Source organism: Schistocerca cancellata, chromosome 3 (assembly GCF_023864275.1).
Source record: "Schistocerca cancellata isolate TAMUIC-IGC-003103 chromosome 3, iqSchCanc2.1, whole genome shotgun sequence".
Lineage (NCBI taxonomy): Eukaryota > Metazoa > Arthropoda > Insecta > Orthoptera > Acrididae > Schistocerca > Schistocerca cancellata.
In genome coordinates, this window is record NC_064628.1 from 701,410,656 (window position 1) to 701,420,589 (window position 9,934).

The 9,934-nt window shown below is 41.9% G+C and overlaps 1 non-coding gene across 1 annotated transcript; it reads right to left on the bottom strand.

The window, feature by feature from the left end:
* Positions 1 to 7,722: 7,722 nt before the first annotated feature.
* On the bottom strand, positions 7,723 to 7,796 carry Trnat-cgu (transfer RNA threonine (anticodon CGU)). The gene has a single exon. It is a non-coding gene; the product is annotated as a tRNA-Thr (tRNA).
* Between the last annotated feature and the right edge of the window lie 2,138 nt (positions 7,797 to 9,934).

Consider the following 9,934-nt stretch of genomic DNA (forward strand, 5'->3'; position numbering starts at 1 on the left):
CATACATTTACAAAAGCATACTAGTTCATTAAAGAATTAAATATATATCAGCTTTGCTACCCAGTGTGCTGTCGATGAATGCATCAACTGACAGCCAAATATAAATTGCTTCTATGAGAATCTCTGAAAGAATTTAGTGGATCTCGCACGACAGAATATACCTCTTCGTTACTCAGTATTTTGATGCATGCTGTGCATCAGTATGTAATAATATGTATGACTCCTCCATGCCAGATATTGGCACAGAACTACCACCATATTTAAGCAAGTTCATATATCCACCTATATGCAATTTAAGATTTGTCTAAGCACAATAAACAAAAAGGTGTAAGCCATGTTTTCCCTATTGTTTCTGCCTATAAAATCCCTTCTTCCCAAATGTAATCATGTAGTCAATTTCATGACTAGATGAATAGATTTTTATCAACTGACTGGTCCTCCATACTACAGAAAAAATGTAGAATGGTCCAATTCTGCCTGAAAATATACAGTCAATGATTGTCGGTCCTTTGTATTAGGGCAAGATGAAAGTTATCATATCACTGCTTACATATCTCCATGGAGTTCACTATGAATATGAATAGGTACTATCAAAAACGTTAATTGAACTCCTCTAATAGCTATTACGAGAGATCGTCAATCATTGATGGTGTAACATCCAAGACACTCCACGAAAGTGATGGTGTTCCATCACCAGAAAGGGCAAACTAAAATAGTGCATTTATATTTGATGATATTGCCGTGGAAACCCAGAAACAGATTCACATACTTGTGAATTCCAAAACAACTGGTGCGGTATGACACAAACTTTATTATGATTTCAGATATCTGTCAAGCAGACATAGAAACTGACATGACGTTCACGGAATTCAGAACAATATGTTCTGTTTTATTTAAAAAAACTAATAGCTAAGATGTCAGTATACAGCACATAACAGACAAATACAGTTGTACAACACATACTTGTAACTGAATGTACATATATTATAGCACACCGTGGGTAAATATGGTTGTATGGTACATCCTTGCAAGGGAATGTTTACAGGGCGGTCCACTGATCATGGTCGGGCCAAATATCTCACGAAATAAGCATCAAACGAAAAAACTACAAAGAACGAAACTTGTCTAGCTTGGAGGGGGAAACCAGATGGTGCTATGGTTGGCCCGCTAGATGGCCCTGCCACAGGTCAAGCGGATATCAACTGCGTTTTTTTAAAAATAGGAACCCCATTTTTTATTAATATTCGTGTAGTACGTAAAGAAATATGAATGTTTTAGTGGACCACTTTTTTAGCTTTGTGATAGATGACACTGTAATAGTCACAAACATATGGCTCACAATTTTAGACGAACAGTTGGTAACAGGTAGGTTTTTTAAATTAAAATACCGGACGTAGATACGTTTGAATATTTTATTTCGGTTGTTCCAATGTGATACATGTACCTTTGTGAACTTATCATTTCTGACAACGCATGCTGTTACAACGTGATTACCTGTAAATACCACATTAATGCAATAAATGCTCAAAATGATGTTCGTCAGCCTCAACGCATTTGGCAATACGTGTAACGACATTCCTCTCAACAGCGAGTAGTTCACCTTCAGTAATGTTCGCACATGCATTGACAGTGCGCTGACGCATGTTGTCAGGCGTTGACAGTGGATCACGAAAGCAAATATCCTTCAACTTTCCCCACAGAAAGAAATCCGAGGACGTCAGATCCGGTGAACGTGCGGGCCATGGTATGGTATCGACGACCAATCCACCTGTCATGAAATATGCTATTCAATACTGCTTCAACCGCACGCGAGCTATGTCCCGGACATCCATCATGTTGGAAGTACATTGCCATTCTGTCATGCAGTGAAACATCTTGTAGTAACATCGGTAGAACATTACGTAGGAAATCAGCATACAATGCACCATTTAGATTGCCATCGATAAAATGGGGGCCAATTATCCTTCCTCCCATAATGCCGTACCATACATTAACCCGCCAAGGTCGCTGATGCTCCACTTGTCGCAGCCATCGTGGATTTGACGTTGCTCAATAGCGCATATTATGCCGGTTTACGTTACCGCTGTTGGTGAATGACGCTTCGTCGCTAAATAGAACGCGTGCAAAAAATTTGTCATCGTCCCGTAACTTCTCTTGTGCCCAGTGGTAGAACTGTACACGACGTGCAATTCCTGGTGCATAGAAATATGGTACGTGTGCAATCGATGATGTAGCATTCTCAACACCGACGTTTTTGAGATTCCCGATTCTCGCGCATTTGTCTGCTACTGATGTGCGGATTAGCCGCGACAGCAGCTGAAACACCTACTTGGGCATCATCATTTGTTGCAGGTCGTGGTTGACGTTTCACATGTGGCTGAACACTTCCTGTTTCCTTAAATAACGTAACTATCCGGCGAACGGTCCGGGCACTTCGATGATGTCGCCCAGGATACCGAGCAGCAAACATAGCACACGCCCATTGGGCATTTTGATCACAATAGCCATACATCAACACGATATCGACCTTTACCAAAATTGATAAACGGTCCATTTTAACACGGGTAATGTATCACGAAGCAAATACCGTCCGCACTGGCGGAATGTTACGTGATACTACGTACTTATACGTTTGTGAATATTACAGCGCCATCTATCACAAAGCGAAAAAAGTGGTCCAACTGAAACGTTCATATTTCTTTACGTACTACACGAATATGTAATAAAAAATGCGGTTTCCTATTTTTAAAAAAAAGCAGTTGATATCCGTTTGACCTATGGCAGCGCCATCTAGCGGGCCAACCATAGCGCCATCTGGTTTCCCCCTTCAAGCTAGACGAGTTTCGATCTTTGTAGTTTTTTCGTTTGATGCATATTTCGTGAGATATTTGGCCCAGTCACTATTAATGGACCACCGTGTATAGCCCTCAGAGTTCAATTACTGCTGAATCTTCTTATAGATCTACACAAAAATGTTAAACTGCTGCTACATAGCGTGAAATCTGCTATGGAAAGCTGTGGAAGAACTTTATACATGTTAATAAGTACGCCATAATACATTACGTCATAATACATTACACTATGGACAAATTCCCACACATGTCCCACATTCAGACTGAGAGGGTTCACGGGTAGAACATCCTTATATGTTGTTGCGTAAATTGAAATGATCAGCAAAGCCCTCATGGATATAAACGTCCCGGCAAAAACCATAATAGGATCATTGACGCAAAATTCGGGTATTTTTGGAGTATAACAAAAATGTTAACTGCAAGGGTTGTGGTACTAGAAAATGTAGTAACAGAGATGAAAAAAGAAAATCAGATAGTCTGAGAGTATGTAAGTTGCACACTGTCACAAAGTCTGTTTAGTGCACAACATCTGTCTAAATGACAAAACACAAAGTCCTGAGTCACATAAGGTAGTTCGACAGAAATTGTGATTGCTAAGAGCGTGTCACTTGGAGAGAGACCAGAGAAACATTTAAGCTTGCTACTTAAACTCCCGAATGCAACGGCGTATAAGATGATATGACTGACGAGTTCATTAACATCATAGCAATACCGAGATACATGGATCATACGGAGTCAGCAGGAAAAAACCACATATGTTGGGTGCATTACCTATAAGTGTAAGCAAGCGCAAAACATCGATTGGAAACAGAGAATTATATCTACTTTGTTGAATCTAATATTCTACAAATCTTTGAAACATGATGAATACTTAATAAAAGAATCAAAAATGTATGCATAAATATTATGTATGGATAATGTACATAGGAAAAATATTTCCCAGTACGATCAATAAAAAGCCTACACAGTAAAATATATAAAAAATATAATTAAACCAACATTAAGTGAACAAGGGAGTGGTGCTGTTGTTGACATTCAGCAGACATTTGATCTCTGCAGTAAATATATCGTGACTGCAGTCAGTTAGCAGACGATTAATACTGCTCACATCAATGGCCACTGCAGGAAATACTGCTCATATTAACGAAGTCTTGTCAATGATTTCAGAGCACAGAGATTATGGAGATGGTTGTTTGATAACTACACAAAGCAGTACATAAAACATTCTTGCATAGGCAATAGACAGCGAAAGCCTTAGATGACTTATGGCTGGCTGATCTACTAGATAAGAAGGAAACGAAGGCTTCAAATGTATTTTTATGCTCTTTGATAAGTATTTAATGTCGCTTGGGACTTACCTGTAAAACCTAAGACAGGGAATGCAGTTACAGTGACGACGATCCAATTGGTGCAGATGTGGACGAATTGTTGTCTAGTAAACCTTCAAACTGTTCATGGTAGTCAGTTACATAATAGAAATTTCAAGGCAATATCGGAGCAGTATGATACACAACACTATTCAACATTCTCCTAGATGAAAGCAAGTGTGATGGAATGTTTGAACAGAACGATAAAAACCCATATGTGGATGCATTTTTATCTCCATGGATTATACAAATGGATGGATATTCTTCCACAAATAATTGAGCAGTATAACTGAACCATACATCGACAATAACCATGAAACCAATTTACATGCATGATAATGAGCTTCTATATCTTGTACGCAGTCATATTAAAAAAATGGATGCATATATATTGATATTTAACGTAGATGATAGGTACACTTTTATAACACAAGAGTGTATTTGACATATCACGTCTACCAAACTGATCAACAGATATACTTACAGTATCCAGGTGGAGCAGACAAATCTGAGAATGTGCATTGTAAATGACAGTGGAGGTAATGAAATAATAGGAAGTTTCTGCACTGAACGGTTACAGAGAAGTATTCAATTGGACGCATTTCTCACACAATATTTCATAACATGCCAAGGGAACAAAATTATGATTGACCACATGCCTGAGAAAGTTTACTTCTGTTGCTGTAAAATGACATTTATCAATACTCTGCATTAAACGTTCTGTGCACAGTCTCTTGAACACCTCCTCCAATCATCATACGTGCTTCTCCATGTCCGTTGAAAACACTATGATGTCAGCCAGATGCGTCATACATCATTTTAGTTTGAACCCTCTACGTATCCTATCCTATAGTTTCTGAAAAGTAGACAGTACATTTTGAATTCTGAAAGGCATTCAGCGATCCTGGTAATGGCCCATTGGACCCTAAAAGCTGTCTTTGGCCAGTCCTCTATCATCACCTCCAGTTGGTGATAGTCATTTTTCAAATCCATTGTTGAAAACTATTTAGACTGCGCGAGCTTTTCCAGAATTTATGTTATGTTCGGTATGGTAATACAATGATTCTAGCTCTCGCGTTAATGTATCAATAAGCACAACAAAATCTTTGTTTTTTAAGTGTCATCTGGTGATTTTTTCATGACAAATACAATGGCTGTCCCCCATTGACTTTCACTATGTTCAAGAATCCCATCAGCCAAATGCTGATAAATGAACTCTTCCTTCAATGACTGCAGACATCTTGGGATACTGTACAGTTTTCTATTTACTGGCACATTGTTGCCAGTTAGTATTCTGTACTGTGTGACTGGTTTTACTGGTAGTGGACTATTTGAATTAAATAACTCTGCAAATTGCAGTAAAAAGGTTTCTATTGCTTTCCTATCACTTCTCATGTAATGCACATGCATCGACGGTTTGCTTCCAGCTAACGTCCTCACTTCACATATTTATATAATCCTTCTATAGGACATCTAAATTAGCAATCGGTAACCCCTACTGCAGACTCACCTTGTCCATTCCAAAATTATCAAGACTAAAAGGAACCATAAAACCTCCATCTATTTCCTTGATGTGTACTACACTTTTGAGTGGAAAACAATGTGACTTATCCAACACATCATTGCTTTCTAATGATTGTACAATACATAATGCTTCCTTTAGTAAGTCTGTACCTATACTATCCAAGGCTAATTTCCCTGTATCTTGCGGTATATTATCATGCAAACTGATCTTTAGCGTACATGTCCGCAGTTCATTTGGTTGCACGTCCACGATTGGTAAACCTCGCAACGTTGTCCCACTTGCAGCTGTTGCACCCAGTGAAACAATGTCCCACCGAGTTCAAATGTATACTTGCGAAGGTCAGTTTTTGCGTGATGTTTATCTAGAAAGTCGTCTTCCAGAATCGCTCAGTTCCCTTCAGCAATACATGGCTACACTTCCAAATACTTCTGAAAACTTTAGTTCCAACACTAAAACTGAGTGGTTCTGTCCCCAATGACGTCACGTCATTGTCACCTACTCCATGTAATCTATACCGTGGAGACTTCAGTCTCTTCCTCCGTAAGAGGACCAGACTAGCAATTGACACAGGAGCGCCTGTGTGCATCAAAAATTTATGTCCCCTACCGTTTACTATGCCCAACAAGCAGTACTCCATCTCTTCATACGTTTCTGCAATACTCCGTTTAAGAAAATTGCAGCCATGATAAATACTCATGATCAAGAATTAGCAATGCAAATGTAGGAAGCCGACAAGAGTTTTCCACGCAAATTAACACTACGCCTGCAGAGTGGATCGAAGAATCAGACACACGAATTTCTGCTTAGGTGAGTACTGCACTTACGGAGAGTGACGAAGAATTAACCACGCGAATGGAAGAACATGACAAAAGAATTAGCAACGTGACTGGATGCGCGATACAAAAAGTGGGCCACGCAAATAAAGACAATTAGTAAAGCAAGTAGATCTGGTTTCGTTAAATGTTTCAACTGAAATTTCACGCCTAAACAGATCTTATTTCGTCATACCCGATGCCGTAAGGAAACTAACAAGTGCCGTTCAGTCACTGCAGGCAGTTCAGGATACGAATGAAAGTAAAGTGCAGCGGGTGTCTCAAGGGGTTCAAAATTTAGTGCTTGAACCTGAAAAAAGTGTTATGAGAGTGCTTAGACGTTCAAGGGAAAATATGTTGCAATGAATTTACGAAGTGGTTAGATGAAAAGGACAAACATGTCAATGAAAAATTAAACACCGAACGGAAAGATGCGATACAGCGAGCTGGAGCTGAGACATCACCTGAATCAAGTACCACAGATGAAGCTATTCGGAGCGAGTCAGAACACATAAAGCATATGCCAGATGATGATATCGCCAAGTGGCGCAAACGCACACGTCACTCACCTGCGCCATGAGGTCACGGCTATTACAGGCCTGCCGCTTGACAGGTCGTCTGCCCCTGATTGTACTAGTCAAATGTATGAGACAACCAGTCCCTATGACCAAGTTTATCGTGATGAGGCAGGGCAAATTAGTCGGCACACAGGAAATAAACTAAAGACCCAAAGAAACTGGTACATCTGCCTAATATCGTGTAGGCCTCCACGAGCACGCAGAAGTGCCGCAACACGACGTGGCATGGATTCGACTAATGTCTGAAGTAGTGCTGGAGGGAAATGACGCCATGAATCCCGCAGGGCTGTCCATAAATCCGTAAGATTACGAGCGGGTACAGACCTCTTTTGAACAGCACGTTGCAAGGCTTGCTAGATGTGCTCAATAAAGTTCATGTCTGGGGAGTTTGGTGGCCAGCGGAAGTGTTTAAAATCTGAAGAGTGTTCCTGGAGCCACTCTGCAGCAATTCTGGACGTGTGGGGTGCCACATTGTCCTGCTGGAATTGCCCAAGTCCATCGGAATGCACAATGAACATGAATGGATGCATGAAATTACAATGAAATACAGACCATTAGCTGCCTACAACGGGGACAGCTGAAAATGTGTGCCTCGACCAGGACTCGAACCCGGGAAATCCTGCTTACGTGGCAGACGCTCTACCCGACTGAGCCATCGAGGACACAGAAGATAGTGCGACTGCAGGGACTTATCTCTGGCACGCTTCCCGTGAGACCCACATTTCCATCTTACTGTCCTCACACTACATTTGTAGTGCCCCTGCCCACTATACCCATTACTCGCTATAATCAATCAACAGATTCCCGTAAGAGTTTGAGCAATGCAGTGCATCCGCACTGAAGAAGATCATTGGCCGGTAAGCCTTATTTATATGAAGATGGTATCTATTCTTTCTGGCATGTCCGAAAGAACAGATACCATCTTCATATGAATGGGTGCAGGTGATCAGACAGGATGCTTACGTACTTGTCACCTGTCAGAGTCATGTCTAGATGTATCAGGTGTCCCATATCACTCCAACTTCACACACACTACACCATCACAGAACCTCCACCAGCTTGAACATGTCCCTGTAGGGTACATGGATTGGTGAGGCTGGTCTCTATATCCGTACACGTCCATCCGCTCGATACAATTTGAAACGAGACTCATCCGACCAGGCAACATGTTTCCAGTCATCAACAATCCAATGTCGGTGTTGACGGGCCCAGGCAAGGCGTAAGGCTTTCTGTTGTGCAGTCATCAAGGGTAGTCGAGTTGGCCTTCGGCTCTGAAAGCCCATATCGATGATGTTTCGTTGAATGGTTCGCACGCTGACAGTTGTTGATGGCTCAGCATTGAAATCTTCAGCAATTTGCGGAAGGGTTACACTTCTGTTACGTTGAACGATTCTCTTCAGTCGTTGTTGGTCCCATTCTTGCACGATCTTTTCCCAGCCGCAGCGATGTCGGAGATTTGATGTTTTACCGGATTCCTGATATTCACGGTAGAGTCGTAAAATTGTCATACGGAAAAATCCCATTCCATCGCTACCTCGGAGACGCTGTGTCCCATCGCTCGTGCGCCGAATATAACACCACGTTCAAATTCAAATAAATCTTGATAACCTGCCATTGTAGCAGCGGTAACCGGTCTAACAACTGCGCCAGATACTTGTTGTCTTATATAGGCGTTGCCGACCGCCGAGTCAACAGATGGGGACGTTCGCAAGACAACAACCATCTGCACGAACAGTTCGACGACGTTTGTAGCAGCATGGACTATCAGCTCGGAAACCATGGCTACGGTTACCCTTGAGTCCTTGACGCTGCATCACAGACAGGAGCGCCTGCGATGGTGTACTCAACAACGAACCTGGGTGCACGAATGGCAAAACGCAATTTTTTCGGATGAATCCAGGTTCTGTTTACAGCATCATGATGGTCGTATCTGTGTTTGGTGACGTCGCGGTGAACGCACATTGGAAGTGTGTATTCGTCATCGCCATACTGGCGTATCACCCGGCGTGATGGTATGGGGTGCCATTGGTAACACGTCTCGGTCACCTCTTGTTCGCGTTGACGGCACTTTGAACAATGGACGCTACATTTCAGATGTGTTACGACCCGTGGCTCTACCCTTCATTCGATCCCTGCGAAACCCTACATTTCAGCAGGATAATGCACGACCGCATGTTGCAGGTCCCCTACGGGCTTTTCTGAATTCAGAAAATGTTCGACTGCTGCCCTGGCCAGCACATTCTCCATATCTCTCACCAACTGAAAACGTCTGCCGGCCGAAGTGGCCGTGCGGTTAAAGGCACTGCAGTCTGGAACCGCAAGACCGCTACGGTCGCAGGTTCGAATCCTGCCTCGGGCATGGATGTTTGTGATGTCCTTAGGTTAGTTAGGTTTAACTAGTTCTAAGTTCTAGGGGACTAATGACCTCAGCAGTTGAGTCCCATAGTGCTCAGAGCCATTTGAACCATTTGAAAACGTCTGGTCGATGTTGGCCGAACAACTGGCTCGTCACAATATGCCAGTCACTACTCTTGATAAACTGTGGTATCGTGTTGAAGCTGCATGGGCAGCTGTACCTGTACACGCTATCCAAGCTCTGTTTGACTCAATGCTCAGGCGTATGAAGGCCGTTGTTACGGCCAGAAGTGGTTGTTCTGGGTACTGATTTCTCAGGATCTATGCACCCAAATTACGTGAAAATCTAATAACATGTCAGTTCTAGTATGATATATTTGTCCAATGAATACCCGTTTATCATCTGCATTTCTTCTTGGTGTAGCAATTTTAATGGCCATTAGTG